General features: G+C 37.1%; 1 long non-coding RNA gene across 1 annotated transcript; it reads right to left on the bottom strand.

The window, feature by feature from the left end:
* Positions 1–234: 234 nt before the first annotated feature.
* On the bottom strand, positions 235–758 carry LOC115257275 (uncharacterized). Its single transcript, XR_009995725.1, has 3 exons — positions 499–758; positions 378–444; positions 235–318 (listed from the first exon to the last, which is right to left on the bottom strand). It is a non-coding gene; the product is annotated as an uncharacterized LOC115257275 (long non-coding RNA).
* Between the last annotated feature and the right edge of the window lie 18,243 nt (positions 759–19,001).

Here is a 19,001-nt window from a genome sequence, read left to right as displayed (position 1 = left end):
CCCCCCTGAAACACTCCTGTGATCTGTTGGTACCTCCTGAACCCCCTTGGGACCCCCTGAAACGCCCCTGCAACCTTCCTTTGCTCTCCTCTATAAACGTCCCCTGGCCAGAGATACCATAGTTAACGTCATTACCCCGTAATCCCATTGAAGTGCCAGCAAAATCTGCCGGAACGCTTTTAAAAGGCTCCTGAAATCCCCTGAAGCGCCTCTGAAGCTCCTTGGAGCTTCCTTTGTTCAAAGGAACAAAGGGGCTCTTTCCGATTCCTCGTAGCAGCTCACAAACTCCAGTAAGTAGGGTGTGAAGACAGCTTTAAGCTGGAAGTTTTATTTCATTTTAGATTAGGTGTTTGTTACAATTTAATTTTGGTACTCACAATTTTCGGTCTTTGAGCCTATTGAATATGATTTTGGTTTTTGTATCCCTCGTGTTCACTGTACAATCTATGTTTAGATTAAGGTTAGAAATAGATTCGCTTTAGATTTAATACAACTTACGACTGTGATAATCTTCCAACTGTGATAACACGTCTGACTGTGATACACTTAGGATAAGTTAGTTTAAGTTCAACGATATGGAAATTAGCTTTAAGAGTAACTGAAAATACATAAAATTCAATAAATTGCAGTTCAGATTTTAACAATTTTAACGAACCACGCTCCCGCACTACGTCTTGCTTCTTTGTCTATGGAGTGACAATCATCTCATTATTCGCAGACTTCGTTTTGACGTCTCCCGACGGGTGATATCTCAGGCCGTTCCGGTCTATAGTGGTTTCGCAGCGCGGTGTCACGAACACTAATGCGAATCTACTGGTTGAAAATATGCCCATTTGATTTTGCTGGGAACAGCTGATCTTTGTTTACTATTTTCAACCAGTAACTCAAGTGGTGTTCGTGTAATGCAGCGTGTACGTACACGCAACACTACTAAAAGCAGAAACCACTATTCAGGTACGGTCACACTGCGGAACAGTGCTGGCAGCTACACCCTTTTTTTGGGCTTTCTGGGAAGTTCTTGAAAACTCGCTTGTCATCTTCGTAAATACACAGGAGTAGAACCTGTTTTCGTGGGCTGAGGTGCTTGATTAAAGCCCTAACTTTATTTATGCACAACATCTGATATTTGCTTTTTATTTTTTTTTTAAATTTAGTGAAAATCAAGACATGGAAGAAATTGGAGCGTGGTGAAATGTTTTTTTTTTTACAAAAACGGTGCTATCAGTGGGTGCATTGTCTGTATCTGGTGAACCGGAGAAATATCGGCATAAGGGACAAGGAAACGTTATTTGGGAGGAATCAGATTTGAAATCGAACACCCAACAAGGATCAAGTTGGGAAAGGAACCAGGCATCAACCAAACATATTTTTTGCACCTGAACGATAACCAAACGTTTCCTTTGAACTTAACTTTTCCACTTACACCCGAATTCCCGTGACGCCTAGGCCTGAAAGAATGGAAAGATCTCTATGTACTTTCGTGGGTGTCCAACTAATCTTCCTTTCCATCCGTCAGCTGTTGCAAGGAAGTGGCCAGGATATTGCTCGACCGTTGGAGGATTCCGTCAATTTTGTCTAAGATTCAGAGATTCTTCACAAATCTTTGTGCTTTGGTAACGGACACGAAGGATGGAACCCTCATATCAGCGGTCGAGGGCTATACCACCTACGAATTTGTGCGACTTGCTTAATGCTGATGTTAACGCTAACATTTCTGCTTTTGCCTTTTTTTAATTTATGCACCAGATGCATACAAAGTGATTCCTGTGTATTTTGTACTGGGAAGTTGTCCACAGTCCAAAAACAATGACCAAAATAACCAATATGGCGGTCTAAAATCCAAGATAGCGTGCAAAAATGGAAGATGGTAATTAAGAGATATACAGTACTGTATACTGGACAGAATAAAGTGCGCATTGGCTGTTTTTCGTGCAAAATGATCATGTTTGGGGGAGTGAATCTCAGCTTCTTATACACCGATTGATCCCAAATTTTATTAAAAACTTTTCAAAATGTCGCAAAACTCCCATTTCAAGAAAAATAGCTTAAATGCGAATATTTGATTACTTTGTAAACGAAATGTTTTAAGTATGTTCCGAAATGGCGACTGTAGTATGTAATTTTGGACTCCATAACTTTACAACAACTATCTAGTATATATTTGATATGGGAAGATGTTCCGAAGTTCAGAAAAAAATGACTAATAAATCCATAATGGAGGTCACAAATCCTAATTTGAATGGTAAATATGGTCGTTTCGTTAAAAATTCATGACCAGACAATCATGGACGGAGTATTAAAACTCAAGTTGGCGGCGCAATATTCAATATTTTGTTTTATTGAACATCTCATTCTCCGTATCCAATGCTCAGATTGAGCTGAAATTTTTACTGTAACTTGCTAAAATATCATGTTTCAAAAGTACGTTGAGAAATAATTTTATTTATTTTTTAATATATTTATTGGGCCGCTACAAATATTTATTTCACTTTTTGCCGCACCACTCTTTGGCTGGTCGATGGTGGTGAGGGGGGGTTGGGGGGTAAATAACAATAATAAAGCATTTAATCTGTGAAATATTAAAAAATCATCGGATTTGTTAAAGAATTTTTACCAAGAACCGATATTTTGGTAAATATTTTTTTGGTTGGAGGGAGGGGGGAACAAAAAGTCAAAATGAAATTTGTATCTGCCTTGTTGAACAAAAAAAGATACGTGTACGATAGAAATTTATGTGAGATTTCAAAATTACTCTGTTGATTATTGAGAACTGTGCCGTTTATAGCACCGAATATTAAAAATGAAATATTAAAAATGTTTCATCCAAAAATTGAACTTCGATCCTCAGAGTGACAGCGCACTTATAAAAAAATGGCATTAAATTGGCCTAATTATGCATCACATATCTTCGTCCTTGATAGAAGTTCATCTTTTTCGTTTTTTGTTGTGAACTAGTATTAGATCTAAACGTTCGTATCATGATGGATCTTGTCCAACACACCTTCTGCAGCGCTACGATGCCGAATCCGCGGTCCTGTACATCAGTGAGTATGCGGGTGCTCCCAACGAATTGGTTCCACGTATGTACCAGGTTTCCAATCGCAAGTCCTTACTGTGTGCTGGGGTCATTTCGATTGGTCTCGGTCCGTATTATTCTGTAGCTGATGTTCCGTTGCAATGATTTTTTATCTACGACTTACTCGAAAGGCTGGACACTAACTTCTTGCTTTCCGAAGGACCACAGTGCACAGTTGAGCTTAGAATCTTCTTCTTCTTCTTTGTGGCTCTACGTTTCCACTGGAAATTGACCTGCCTCGCTTCAACTTTGTATACTTTGAGCACTTACACAGTTATTGATTAAGCTTTTTTCACCTGCCATTGCATGAATTCATGTATAGTGAGGCAAGTACAATGATACACTATCAGGATAGTCGAGGAAAATTCTTGACCGGAACTGGATTTCGACCCGCCGTCTCTGAATTCAAAGGATGATCCAAAGCCTTATCAACAAGGCTGACTGGAGACCCTGGAGAGCTAACTGGAGAACTTAGAGTCCTTTTTTGGCACTCTGGCGTCAATAAACTCATTTCCCTATCAGTATACGACCAAAACTTCCACCTGGGTTTTTTTTTACCCGATCTTCTCTAAGGTTGCTCGCAGCCTGGCCAATGCCACACGAATGTAAGTATCGGTGTTGCTGGAGAGAGGATAATAGATCTTAATGATCAACTACGCCCTATACCCAGTTGGTTTGATCGTGGCTGCATTGAGAATCAATGGAGCTTTTCAACTCATTCTTATAAACGCTGCTAAATATTCAACCCATCTCCAGTAGAGTTTCAGTTAAAGTTTTATTTTTTGATACCAATAGGACAGATCGGTGAAGTACTAGATTTGTAGTAATGAGCTGAATTTTAGTATGGTGAGAAGGTCAATTCTCCGTTTCTGCAATGAAATGGTGCAAAAAGCGTGGGTATTATGTTTCCTTGCCTAATTTGATGATGTTTGAGCAAAACTTTGGACAACAGTGTTGTTGTTTTTTCCATTTCTTGCAACATAAACAACATAGTGATCCTAAGTTTTGCTCAAACAGCATCAAATTAGGCAAGGAATCATAATACCCACGCTTTTTGCACCATTTCATTGTAGAAACGGAGAATTGACCTTCTCACCATACTAAAATTCAGCTCATTACTACAATTCTAGTACTACACCGAACGTGCCCCATTGCAAATTTCCCTTCTTTTTAATGCTCTGCTGAAGATACCCAAGTAACTGTTACACTCCCGTTCAAAAGTTTGGGGTCACCCCCTCAAAAACATGTCATTTTTTTAGGCCCATATCTCCGCCAATTTGCGTCCGATTTCAAAACCCAAGGTTTCATTCAAAAGATAATAAGTCAAAGAAACTTTGAACATGATTTGAAAGAAACTTTTTCAAAAAATTTTGTATGTAAACTTAACCCAAAGTTGCCAAATTTTCTAAAAAATTAATATAAACTTACGGCAGTGTCGCTGGAAGTTGGGTCGACCAAATTTTAAGATGAGAGCGGTAATATGACCCATTTTCTATTAGCTTTCAACTGCTTTTTACAGAACTTAGCTAAAAAATCTAGAAAAAAAGTTATTAAGTAAATTAATCCTTGATTTCATCGACCAAACGTTTGGGGTCACCCCTCAAAATGCTGTATCGGCCAAAAGTTTGGGGTCACTATCGTAAAACATGGAAAAGTGATTTGTCGATATCTTTGTCATCTTTCATTCAATTTTAAATCTTTTTGGCTTATTTGAAACAAAATGAGTGATACTTACTGCATAGACATTGAACCACACATATTTATTGAAATTTACATACTTAAACTTAACGTAAAGTTGCCTCATTTTTTGAAGCGTGGTAAAATGTGCTAACTTTACATAACATTTTTACATACAAAAATCGTTAAATACGTTAAGTTGAAGACATCAAATGTAAATTTAGTTAATTATCTTTGAAATGAGCCAAAAATAATTAAAATTGAACTATAGATGACGAAGATATCACCAAATCACTTTTCCATGTTTTACGAAAGTGACCCCAAACTTTTGGCCGATACATCATATTGAGGGGTGATCCCAAACTTTTGGTCGATGACATCAAGGATTAATTTACTTAATAACTTTTTTTTCTAGATTTTTTAGCTATGTTCTGTAAAAAGCACTTGAAAGCTAATAGAAAATGGGTCGTATTACCGCTCTCATCTTAAATTTTGGTCGACCCAACTTCCAGCGACCCTGCCGTAAGTTTATATTCATTTTTTAGAAAATTTGGCAACTTTGGGTTAAGTTTACATACAATTTTTTTTGAAAAAGTTTCTTTCAAATCATGTTCAAAGTTTCTTTGACTTATTATCTTTTGAATGAAACCTAGGGTTTTGAAATCGGACGCAAATTGGCGGAGATATGGGCCTAAAAAATGACATGTTTTTGAGGGGGTGACCCCAAACTTTTGAATGGGAGTGTACATTTTTTTGTGTTGCTCTCATACTGCAAATGCCCTAAAACCTACATACCAGTTGATCTACATACGCCTATGGTCTTTCCATAACACTTCATAATATCGCTGCCTGTTCATCTTCGCCCCAAGCATCATGATATTTGTCTTTGTTGACGGGTGGATGAAAAACTTTTTCTACATGCACATACACATCAACACTGTTATTCGTACACTCTCCCGCCATCATTTCACCATGCTTCCCGATTTTTTTCTCAGCCGTAAGGATAAAGCGATCAACCAGTTGGCGTGAAAAAAAAAGTTTCGTTCGTATTTTTTATTCGGTGTCTCCCAATGGGTTAGGGAGGGTGGCTGCCAAAAGCTTTAAGTTTTTTCCCTTCCCAGTTCGGTCTACTACTGTCGCAGGTGCTTCAATTCTCGTTTTTTTGACTGTTGATATTTGTCTGGAAATGTGCATCGGACCAGCACAAGGTTGGAAAGATATTATTGCGTTATTTTAGATAGAAATTGGAACAATTCGAAGTGGACATTATTTTTGTAGACTACTGAAATACAAATATTTCAACCCTCAGTGAATCAAAATTCAACCATCGCGCAACAATAATGACAATGTCGCAACCTGTATTTGTTGCGACATTCCACCCAATGCGACATAAGATTGTCCCAACTTGAAAATAATAGGATAAACATCGTACACCAATAGTTTAGAGATTTTTCAGCCTTGCGTTGCGATTTTCGAACGGTAACTTCGAGTAGGTAAACACTGCAACTCTGCTGAAGATCTATCATCAAACAGTTTCGACTTTGGGTTTGTAATAATTGATTATTCACGAGTTGAAAAGTACGCAACAAATTCAGCTTCCGTTTTGTCTGCAACAAAAAATTTCGAGATCATGTCATTATCTGTTACCACACAGATAAAAATATGTAATTAAAATTCAGCGAGAAATCATGCACATAAAGGGAATGCTAGAGTTAGTGCACTTTTACATTAGGTATAATGTAAAATTACATTACCATCGTGTAAATTTCCGCCAACTATCGCGTAAACCATCATGGACATCAACCGGTTACGCGACTATTAGCGGAAATTTACACGAACGTAACGTAATTTTACGTGATATGTCATGTAAATTTCCACTAACTCTAGCATTCCCTTTATGTGCATGATTTTTCGCTGAATTTTACATTAATATTTTTTTCTGTGCAGCAGGGACACCCGAGCAGAGGGGAATATCAAATTAATAACTACGAAATCACAAAACCTGTTTTTATATCTTGTTTTGTTATTATTGAATTATCAAGGCATTACGTTTCCATAACATGTTTTGTTGGACAATCTTATTTTGTTATGACCAAGCAATTGGTATGCAGCCCTTAAATAACATTTCAATATTACATTCTGTTGTGGAACAAGTTTGGTTATTATTGTATTATTGAGAGTGCACAAATACTTTATGGTATTGCTATCTAAACTAAAACAAATTTTGAAACAAAACCTACGTCATTCTACAACGTTATTTACAGCATTTTAGGGAAAGCAACTGCATATTCACTCATCAATTTGTCTTCCTCTTCCATTTATCATTACATCCAAACTAAGACAAAGTGCATGCCCCATATCATTAGCTAGTATTCCGTGGGGAAAAGTTTGCATAATGCACCAGAAAAACTATTTAACGATTTTTTGAAAAGTGCGCAAAGTTTGGCCCTAGGTGCGCAAAGTATGGTACGCTTACGGTATCACATTTGATAAGAGGTGTGGTATATTACGTGACATGGAGGTGCTGCACGCTATGTCTGAGCCAACAGATTATAAAAATTGAATGTACATCGGGTTTCTTTCCATAAAACATTAGTATTCAAGCTATATTTTCATGTGCAGAAGGTTTCAAAATATTCTATCGGGGAAATTTTAATTTTTCCATCTTTTTAGCCGTTTTTCATACAAATTTGCTTGAAATCCTCATTTTCGATCAATTTCTCTCCCATACAAAATGTATGGAAAATTTTTCACCGATAGAATATTTTGAAACCTTCTGAAAATGAAAATATAGCTTGAATACACATACATTCAATTTTTATAATCCGTTGGTTCAGACATAGCGTGTGCTGTAATGTGTACAAAACAAAGTCCCTGCTGGGCGGCGCGAGGTTTTGCTAAATTTCTGAAATTGACTGAGTTGTAGCTGAAAAAAAAACCCAAAATACCAGCCACTGCCCAAGTGGCGCAGTAATATCGGCTTTGTTGTGGAGTTAGCGTGTTGAAAAGATATGGTCTCTCGTGAAACATGCTTCGTAATTACACTGTTGAAAACGCTTTGACATCCACGTGCAGCATAACAGAACATGTGCTCGATGAACAAATTGAGATTTGAATTATGAAAATGCTACGGTCAACCTTGGCTTGGTCAGCCAAAGCAAAATCAAGAAATTGACATTTATGCTTCGTAATGATTACTTTGAAGTCAATACTTTGGGCCTAGGCTGGGCAGATATGCTATTGGTGATTTGATGGTGCATGAAGAAGAAGAAGAAGAACGATGGTGTTTTGAAAAATCCTATCCCTACCACACAGGAGAAGATTTTAAAATGCCTCTATAAAATCTAAAACAAAATCAAATTAAAAACGGTTTGATGTACGGTGTAAGACTTTGGACGGACTACATATTGAACGTATAAATTTAAATTTAACATTTTTTTCTTGGTAAGGTACTTAATTTGTACCAATCACCAATTGGGTTTTCAAATTAAGAATAATATATTGAATTTTTGATTTTATTCGAAAGAGCACCTTTTTTTAAGCCAGAATGATTTTTTTCAGATTTTTAAAACTTTATTTTGATACCTAAATTCAATTACAAAAAGATTTTTTGAAATCACCTTTTGACAGCTGGGCAACTGCTTGACAGCTCCGCCCAGTACGAAATGCGACGAGGGGTGATTCGACAAATCGCTCCCATACAAACTTTAAATCGATTTTTAAATAGGGGAAATTACCTATTCTCGGCCGTTTTGTTCTCTTCGTCTTTGAAGGTTTTTTGAAACCTATTGAACTCAGAGTTGGTCTCAAATCCTTCCCAACTAAGCTGAATTATATGGCCAAGCTTCAGGCAATTTGGTCAACAAAAACCCCCCATGACGAAGAGAACAAACCTGCCGATAATACCCATTGTCACCCTAGGTTCCCGGGCACCAAAGTTCATGAAAATTTGGATGTCGGCTCAGTTTGGCATGTAGATTGTGAATATGGAATTATCTCAACACCACTAAAGAAGCCAATTGCAGCTGGTCTATGGAAAATTCCGCGTGTATGGCAATTCGGGTTTTTTCTTAACTCACGATGACCAGATCGGTTTAGTCGGATTTGTTGTTGATGGAAAAAAAAATAAATCTGGATCACATGAGATCAATATTGTCAAAATCGGAGAAAATTCATCGCAGATATAACCATTACATAGTTTACCTTCTTTATTTTTTTGTCTGCTGTTTCATATTATGAAGTAAAAAATAAAGGCATTGCAACTTCTAGAAATTTCATCAGACTCTTCCGTATTTTTTATTTTATTTATTGCTATAATTTGAGTTTTGGGTAAATATAGCATCATAGCTATTGATATGTTTATCTTTGTGTTAATTTCCTTCTTTCAATATCCCAGTCCCGTTACGGTGCCAAATTCCTATCACTTTTCTACGATTCCCAATTCTTATAGGTTAAGTAAAATTTTACCTTCAAAAAGTGATACATCTGCAAATGAGTTTTTTTATCTCAAAATTGAGTAAACTTAGTTGAATTTATATGTCATTTTAACAGTACTGCTATTCTAACCTCTAATTATAACGTCAAAAAGTACCGAACAGACTATGTATTACGAAGTAATGAATGTTAGTGAGATTGGAGATAGCAAATATGGTACCTACTAAATAATTCTAATCAATAAAAATGTCACCTATACAGACAATTCTGCTCAATTGATGATTGCATTTGTCTATTATAACTTTTTTCTTTCGATCTATTATTATTCGATCATATATTGTTTGACATTATGTCATAAATATATTTTTTCATTACTAAAAATAATCTAAAACAGAATAAAACTAAACAGCATCTGCAGAAGTAATCATATCGGCATATGATATAATTACCATTTACCTTCGCTCACGTAGGTACGTGTATAATCGCCGTTCTCACAACGCGAACAAAACAAAAAATTAAAAAAAATCATCTCCGTCTGGAAAGAATCTTTGTCACCACCAAAATGCACCCCATGACGAAGCTCAATCATAAATAGTCGACTAGCAACTTTTTCGTCGTTCTCTTTGTTCCGAAACAGTCGACGACGGGCCATGCGAACGCCACCACTGTTATTAGTGTTACAGTGCACATGTCTGCGCACCGCGATAGCGCTGTTGGTAAGAGAGAGAGGTTCATTGTTTGATCTTGCATTCAAATCTCTGTCTATTTTTGTCCTGCGACTGGCAAACATGAAATGGGGGAATGGGGAAACTGGCAATACGTAGAACCAGTAAAGCTTCTATCGTCCCTCACTGCAAGTGCTGTGATAGCCTCATTGGTAAAGGCGACTGAAAATTTACGATAGCAGGATTGGAGGTTCAAATCCCGTCCATGTTTGTAAGTTTTATAATGAATTCGAATTTTTTTTATGTGACCTGTTATTTTCTAAAAATAGAATAACACACTTAAAATAATTACCCAAAAATGAGTAAAAAAAGTTAGTTTTTACCCTAATTTTGCTTTCGAAACATAACTTTTTAATATCAAAATTTGTTATTGAAATATTTCCCAAATTCACTGTTATTAAGTTGTTATTGCCACTAACAAAACATGCTATTAAATTGATTTTTCAGGAACAAATTTTTGTTATGTGACTTGTTATTTTGCCGCTTATGACAGCCAAGTTTATAACTCAATATGTTATGTTAATAACATGAAAATTACTAATTCCGTTATGCAGTTATTTTGCCAAAATAACGCATTTTGTTATGCTGTTGTTTTTCTCTTCTGCTCGGGCAAAGAGTAATCGTCGCGCCTTCTTTGTTGCTTGTTTTGTGCTTCTTTTGTCTGACAATTCTCTTCACTGAACCCAATATATGGCTGTTGTTACTAAATAGTTCGATTGAGTGTCCATTCGGAGTTATCGTTCGCCAATTTCGAAGTATCCGGGCCCGTTGGAACCTTGTGTACCGAAGAAGGTCGTTTTTAGCCACTCTCGGTGGGAATGATGCAATGACGAGACTATAACTCCTTTTTTCGAAAGGGCAGCGATTGTTGTGGATTGTCCATATCTATTTGTTTCATTCAATGACAACAATAAAATCCTACTTTACCAATTTTGTGCGTTGCGATCATTGCAACTTCACTTAAAGCTACAAGGATAAAATCAGCAACTAACATATCGCTGCTAATACTCTTGCAAACAATACAGCTCCCCCCGGAGGCAAACATAAGTTTACATGTTGTGGGAAAACTTATTTGTTATATGCCACCTCTCGGACCTGGAAGCATCGCTCAAAGACATCACAAATTACGGTATGTTATTTCCGCACAAAATACCGTCCCCTGAGAGTTGTGAAAACGGTTCGCAGCAGAAGATGGAAACGACTGACATCGAATAGATAGCGAATGTGCGTTGAGATGTTTATAACGTGTTCTCTGAAAGTTGCTGCAGAGACAAATCGAGCATCCTTTTTTTTTCTGTGAGTCCCATAAAAATTCCTGTTCGCATGCCTTAACATGGCCCGGTGGGGAAGGTGTTTTCACTTAAGCGGAAAACAATTCCCCTTTTCATACTTGGCAATCAATCTAAATTTTAAACAGAACATTTTTCTTGCCAGTCATGACCGTGGACCATTATCGTCGGCTAACGGGTGAATCGCGTGTCTCACAATATTGCTCATTTCTCACCCGTAGGGCATCCCAGCCATGCGAAAGTTAACCTATGACGGCGAAGAAAAATTGCACTCCGAGGAAAATCGACTTGCACCTACTATTACGTGTGTAGGGGTAGCATCGTGTCCCAAGACTAAACGGAACACCGTAAATCGAAGTGAATAAATCGTTGCTTCCGGGTGGTCGTCATCGGTTGATCGGCCTTACAAAATTGTGCCGAGTGCCATAAAATCCAATCGTTGTTTGGTTCCTGTATTGCCTCCTTGACCCTCCATTGACGCCATCTTCGCTCTGGCAGACCATGTAGATTTGTAAGCTGCCTGCGAGTGTTATTCTAACATTCGTTGCCCAACCTAAATTCGTTTACTGGGATGTCGAATAGAATGCGATGTTGTGACTGGAGAATTACCTTGCGTGATGGCTGATAATCGATTTCGGTTTCTTATTGTATCCTTATTGCAAATAGACACAACATCATGCTAGACAACAAGAAGACATGCATGCGTCCAATAACATACGCTTACAAACTGATCAAGAAATTGAACTCTGATATACAACGTACATGTTAGTACTAAATAGTTTACTGAATATAGTTTTGTATTCAAATTTAACACGGTTTTTCGTAGCGCAACAAACAATGCGCTTCATTGAATCAACAGCAAATTTGAAACTCTTCTCCAACGGACCCAGTTCTGGACCAACCATCGCTTCTTGTCTAGAGCTATAGGACTGTAAAGGCCCCGACAGGCGCAAACTGTGCAGGCGATGCGGCGCTGAAGGTCATAAGGCCCAAAGCTGCACGAGTCCGCCCATCTGCATGATCTGTACCGGGAAATCCTCGAACAACAGACATTCGATGGGTGGTCCAAGGTGCCCGGCCTTCAAGAAAGCCGCAGTGAACAACAAATCACAGTACAGGTAACGCAGCTGAACCTGAACCACTGTGATGTGGCTCAGCAACTGCTTTGTCAGGCGGTTTCTGAGTGGGAGACGGATATCGCCATCATATCGGACCCATACCGAGTACCCGCCGGCAACGGCAACTGGGTCGAAGATGGGACCAGAAAAATGGCGGCGATATGGACGACGGGTAAATACCCCATCCAGGAGTTGGTGTCTGCTACCTATGAGGGCTTCATGGTCGCTGTGGTAACGACCCTAAAGGGTAAAGTGCAATAACACGCGCGCTGCGAAGCGGAGTGAACTGTACGATCGTATGGCACGCCACGAAGCACACCGACCAACATCTATTGGACGCGCACGAGGCACACGAAGGGAAACGAATATTAATTGATACTCTACCACATCCCCTTTTTCCTATAAAGAAGGATGTTTTCTTTCATTTAATTTTTACTTCATAGAATTTACTAATGATGAAATTAAAACTCATGTTATTGTTTTGCTTGAAACAGCTAAAATAAAACATTTACTACATACTCATCTGAACTATTTTGAACTCTCAACAATTTACAGAATATGTATGACCTGTTAACGTTATAAGCCTACGTTATGGCCGCACGGGACGACGTGTAATTTTTCCTATCTTCCCTCTCTTTCTAACAATTTGCCTCGCGATTTTGAAGAAGCAAATAACAATTTCCACTGCACTGACGTAGCTGAAACTTTAGTCGATTGTGCACCACAAGTGAGCAAATGAACGATCAAATTTCTAGTCAATAATATGAAGTAGAAATTGAGATTTGCATCTTACTAGCAACAGAGCAATGGCGGACGATTCAACCACCGTCCCGTCCGGCCTTATGATGTTTATGCTTGGTGACTACGCCTGCTGTTGACTGTTCATATACCGATTGCATCAACATATTATTTATTTCATTGAGGAGCATAAACACACAGCTATATCCCTTCTTTTTTATATTTAGTTATTAGAAATGAAGTTAACAGAATCTAAATATTATTGTTTTGCTCAATTATGTTGATTTATATGACATAAACTCTTATCCAAAGTTACACAGTTTCCGATCTTTTCATAAATCTATATATATAGTACTGATGAAACAATGATAACCGAGGGTTTGGATGTATTTATGGTTATGGCATGAATCGCATACTTAAATGACATCTGAAGGAAATACTTGTCATTTGAAATGTTGGAAATATATCTCCAGCTATACAAATACTGTAATTCTTCCAATGACACATCGCTTTGGGTCATGTTTAGTTTATTTTCCCTCTTTTGTTACTCAATAGTTGATCATCTGTTTACATCACGGATTATTATATTCACAATACTTAATTCAAAAATAAAATATATTGGTATGGTGCGAGTCATTATCTAGCAAATAAAGTATCGGTTCCTGATCTTTATGGTTTTATGTCAAAAAAAAAGTTTCCGTATCTAACATACAGTATAATACCACAGCTAACGTTTAGATATCACAAACCTAACTTTAATGCTACGTTTTCTCTTATAAATTTCGTATTAACGGGTGTTACAACAAGGCGTTTAAATGTCAATTGTTTTGAACATACATATTTTGTACTTAATGTAACATACCATGCAAACATCATGTTACTACGAGTCTCGTAAAATGTTATCTACAACAAAGACTAGAGGTTTACTATGCTTGATGAGGGTTTAGTACTGATATTTGGCATCATTAATTATTTGTACCTTCATCGGTTAGGTAATACTTTGAAATTCTTTACGCACATCATCCACTCTTCATTAGATTTTTATCCATTTTTCGGAGCATATTTCGCGATTAATTTCAGAATAATTACATTAAAGATTGCGTCTTTATATAATTCCTTTTTTTTTGTTTGACAAACCACAATTGAAACAACGTAATACCCCTTTGTGATGATAGATTTTTGTTTTGTTTTCATAATTTAAAATATTATGCACTATTCATTCAAATTTTGAAACATACTTCCTCAATACTGGTCGACGCCATTGAAGTTGCATCATAATGACAAACATGAAGCTCATATTCAAGAGTGACAGCTTTATACTAAAATCATATCATAACGAGAAAGAATAGACTGCAGTAACTGCACTTTGTTGCGCTATTTTTTTTCCAGCTTAACATTTCTTGATGAGTTGTTTGCCAGCGTCAATGATTAACATATTTAGCATCTTGCTTGAATAAGGCCTTCTGATTCACGAACTGGACTATCACAGCCGTTCTGTATTGCTTGACATCATGCCGCTAGTTTTTTGTTTAGTACTCTCGAGGATACGCTCATTCTTTATATTCAACTCAGTATTGTGCTGCTACATACTAAAGATCAGTTCTGCATACTAAACATACTGCGCGAAAATGTTTTTCCCCTGATTTTTTTTATTCCGAAGGGGACACGTTATTCAGCTAATAGAACAGGAGTGTGATACATGCATTCTTAACGAGAAAGCCTGCTAAAATAGTCGTATCTCAATGGATGAAAAATCACATCTTTTACTAATATTAATTTTCGTTTATCAATTCCAGTTCCGGATACAATTGTGTTTTGATCAACTTTCCACGCTATTAACTATCTCCTTCTCTCTTTAAACTATTTACTCAGACAAAATTTCATAGTGGGAAATGTACAAGAACGATACGTTGACAATGCTGTATTCCTATTAACCTTCTTCTGCATTAGCTGGCGCTCACCACCCGGACATAGTGCACGCTCATCGTGTCTGTCTTGGTCATAATGACGACTGGAGTTAAGCAAGCTTGTTATACAGCCAAAAATGTCTCCTAAGTTCCCTTCATGAATGCTCGGTAACTATAGCAGAACATTACGAACGACCTCATTAGCATAACCTCGTTAGGCAAACAGTATACCTTTTGGCAAAGCAATTACATCTTAGTCATGGGTGATAACGCAGTGATTCATCTTAGAAAATGTCTAATGGTCAAAGATATGTTTTATCCATGTTCTTTTTTTTTCTTCTTGTGTTTCAAAATCTATGAATAAAGGTATTTTGTTTAACCCCTTGGAGTCGGAGTTTTTCACCACTACTGCCGCAACCCCACTGCTACCGAACAAGTTTTTTTTTATGCTCGGTTTCATCGCTGGGGTCATGTATGACCCCTTCGGCCTCACAGGGTTAATAAATAAAGTAAAGCAGTGTTGTAAAAAGCAGTAACAAACAGCATTCATTATTCAAGGAAGGTCGCATTATTCCTACCACATGCTCCATCTGTTTCATGTTAACCATATATATATAGTTTCTACTTCTATGTGAGCTATCAAATATTTTACTTCGCTGGATTGTCGTGCCGAAATGCGTAGTTTCTCGTCGTCCATTTTTGACAACAAAGCATATCTAATACTATAACACAAACATAAACTTTTCTAATGGCCATTTATCGAATATATCTTTTTTTTTGCATAATTTGGAAACACTCTTCCGTTAATTGAATTTGCCATATCTCAAGAACGACATTTCAAGAGAACACATTCTCGCATCATTTAAGAGCAAACATTGTTGTGTCATTCAAGAGCAATCATTAATGGAATTTATTAGTGAGTTACATTTTTGCAGCATTCAAGAGCGATAACTCATGAGACCAGCTTCTCGCATCATTTAAGAGCGAACGTCCTCGCATCATCCAAGAGCTACAATTGTTGAGTTACATTCTCGCAACATTTAAGAGCGATAATTCATGAGACTACACTCTCGCATCATCCAAGAGCGACAATTCATGAGTTAGATTCTTGCAACATTTAAGAGCGATAAGGCTGACACAAATTTCGATTTTCTCTAATGTCACCCCCCCCTCGGAAAATTTTGGTCGGAATTCGACATTTTGAGGGGGGACACAAATAAATTATTCATAAATTTAAAAATTTCGAACTGAAATTAGAGTTGTCGAGAAAATTTCTTAACAAATCCGATGAGTTTTACGATTTTGCCAAATTGTTTGGGTGATTTTTCATCAAATGCATTTATTATTTATTATGCCCCCCCTTGACGAGTCAACGAACAAAGTGACAAAAGAAGAAAATGAGATTTGTTCCGGCCTAACTTATGAGACAAACTTCTCGCATCATTTAAGAGCGAACATCCTCGCTTCATCTAAAAGCGCCAGTTCATGAGATATATTCTCGCAACATTTGAGAGCTAAAACTTATGAGACTACATTCTCGCATCATCCAAGAGCGACTATTCATGAGTAATATTCTTGCAACATTCAAGAGCGATGACACATGAGATTACCCAAGTAACAATCAGCATGCCTTGAAGGTTTATTCATGTTTTATCCCGGTTTTATACGAGCATGTGAAAAAGCTAGCTGTTTTAAATTAGTTTTATGTGGTAGTTTTTTACTTTGAACCTTTGGCGTTCCATAAAACTATCATGTAACATCTGCTATAAACATCGTCATTTAAAGACTTGCAAGTGGTCATGAATTGGTTTTGTTACTAATTATATGCCATTTCGATAAAACTTGCATTTGCGGTTGTTGTCGGAGAGATTTTTTTTGTAAACAAATACACAAAACTGTGAGGCAATGCATAAAACCAACAAAAGATTTCGTGGCCGTAACATAAACCAAAAAATGCTGTGATAAAACCGCTAGTTCTATCATGAGCTAAGTTATGACCACCTCAGGAGGGTTAGCCCTATTGGAGGAATCATCAGAAACACAGAGTTTTATCAGAAAAATATGTCGCCTAGTCGGGATAATTTATGTAAATACAGAAAAATCATTACTCAATTTTATGATTTCACGTACAGCTTAAGATCAAATTAAACCATACAACACGTTTCTGTCATTTTATTTTGTCAGAAAAATTACATAATGTCTTTAAAACTCCGCTGTGTTGAAAAAACCTATTCTGCACCCAATTCCACCGAGTAAATAAAATGCATTTAACTTCCAAATTATGCATAGTTTGTGTGGCGCACTTAGTTTTTGTCATTATCACAGTCACATTCACCACAAATTTTCCGTGGCATGTCTCCTGACACGTATTAAATAGGAAAACAAATCTGAATTCCATATCTGCATCTTTCCAATTGATGGCTGGATAAACAATCAAGTATAATTTATTCAGACGATCGAACATTGAGAGTAAAAAATAATCAAAACAATTTTTTGACAAGTCAGAAGATGGTTCTATTTAGAAGGTTGATAAAACTATGATACAACCCGAAATCCTAAGCCGGTTTGCATACGAAGTCCTGTAGACCCCAATAAGACTGGGCCAACTAGCCAGAACGTGGGCTTATTGAGGCATACAAGAACTCGAGAGCATTTTCAAGTCGGCATCAATGGTTTTATGTATAGGGTTTTTGAATCGCTAAAAAACTTTGATAAAATTGAAATTGTTACTTGGGATAGTTTCTCGCATCATTTAAGAGCGAACATCCTCGCATCATCCAAGAGCGAGCATTCATAAGATACCTGCTCGTAACATTTAAAAGCGACAGTTCATGAGGTATACTCTCACAACATTTAGTATTCTAGTATTCTAGTGCTTGTACAACCAGTGCGATGCTTTTTAAATCATGGAAATATAAGATTTTGTTTCTGGTATTTTATTGTCAATATTAATATTTGCAGCATATCAGCGTTGATGTGATACAAATATTAAAGCAGCCAGGCCAACTGTGGTATATTCTCACAACATTTAAATACTCATGATTCTACATTTTCGCATCATGCAAATGTGGCAACTTGTTAGACATATTATCATTATATTCAGATCGATTGACTGATAGACTACTTTCTCGCAACATTTCACAATGACCTTTTTTCTATTCACAGTTTCGTATCGTTTTATCGATAACTCGTACGGTTTTATTTAAAAAGACACGGACACGTTCAATACTTTAAGTGAACTTTTTCGCGCTTTGAAGAAAGTACAACACTAGACAAAAAACTACAATGCAAAGCCGTGTGTATTTATTAAGAAAATAAAAAAAAATCTGACAGTTGCGGTGGGAATCGAACCCGCGCTCCTCCGCACGATGCGACTAGCAGCTTAGTGCCACTATTCGCACGACCACGGATCCGCACGCAATCTTCGATGGACGGAATCTGCATTTTGAAAAGTTCTCTGTGGTATGCACCTATGCCTCATTGAAAGTGCGGTTCAGATTTATGTTAATTCCATACCACGGCATCATTCACACTTTATGTTTGTTAGAATCATATCATATCATATCATCATCATATCGTGATATCATTATAGATTTTCAGCCTTCACTATTGATCTACAAAAGACAAATTTGTTTCATGATTACATATATGATAGCCGATATATTGTGATACTCGTAAATTAATTTACAAGGCTATGTAACACGTGATAGCTGCTTTGGCTTGAAAACAATGCTTTCCGAAAGTCTTACCTTATTTTACAGCATACGATACCTTGGCGATTTACTGGAATGCTCAAATCACATAAGCATTATTGATGACACATTGCTCTGTATTGAAAGCGGAAGCGATCTAATTTCATTCGCTATAACAATCACCTGCAGAAGTAGCAGCAAGTGATCGAAGTTAACACGCTTGCGCATATCATTCACGCACCTTCCTCTTTTTTTCATTTTTCGATTGTTGAAAAAAAGTTCACACTCCCTCAAGGCCACAACAATAAAATTGAACGACACAATTTCCCCGCCTATTCACAAGCG

Source organism: Aedes albopictus, chromosome 3, assembly GCF_035046485.1.
Source record: "Aedes albopictus strain Foshan chromosome 3, AalbF5, whole genome shotgun sequence".
Lineage (NCBI taxonomy): Eukaryota > Metazoa > Arthropoda > Insecta > Diptera > Culicidae > Aedes > Aedes albopictus.
This window is presented reverse-complemented; position numbering and strand designations above follow the sequence as displayed.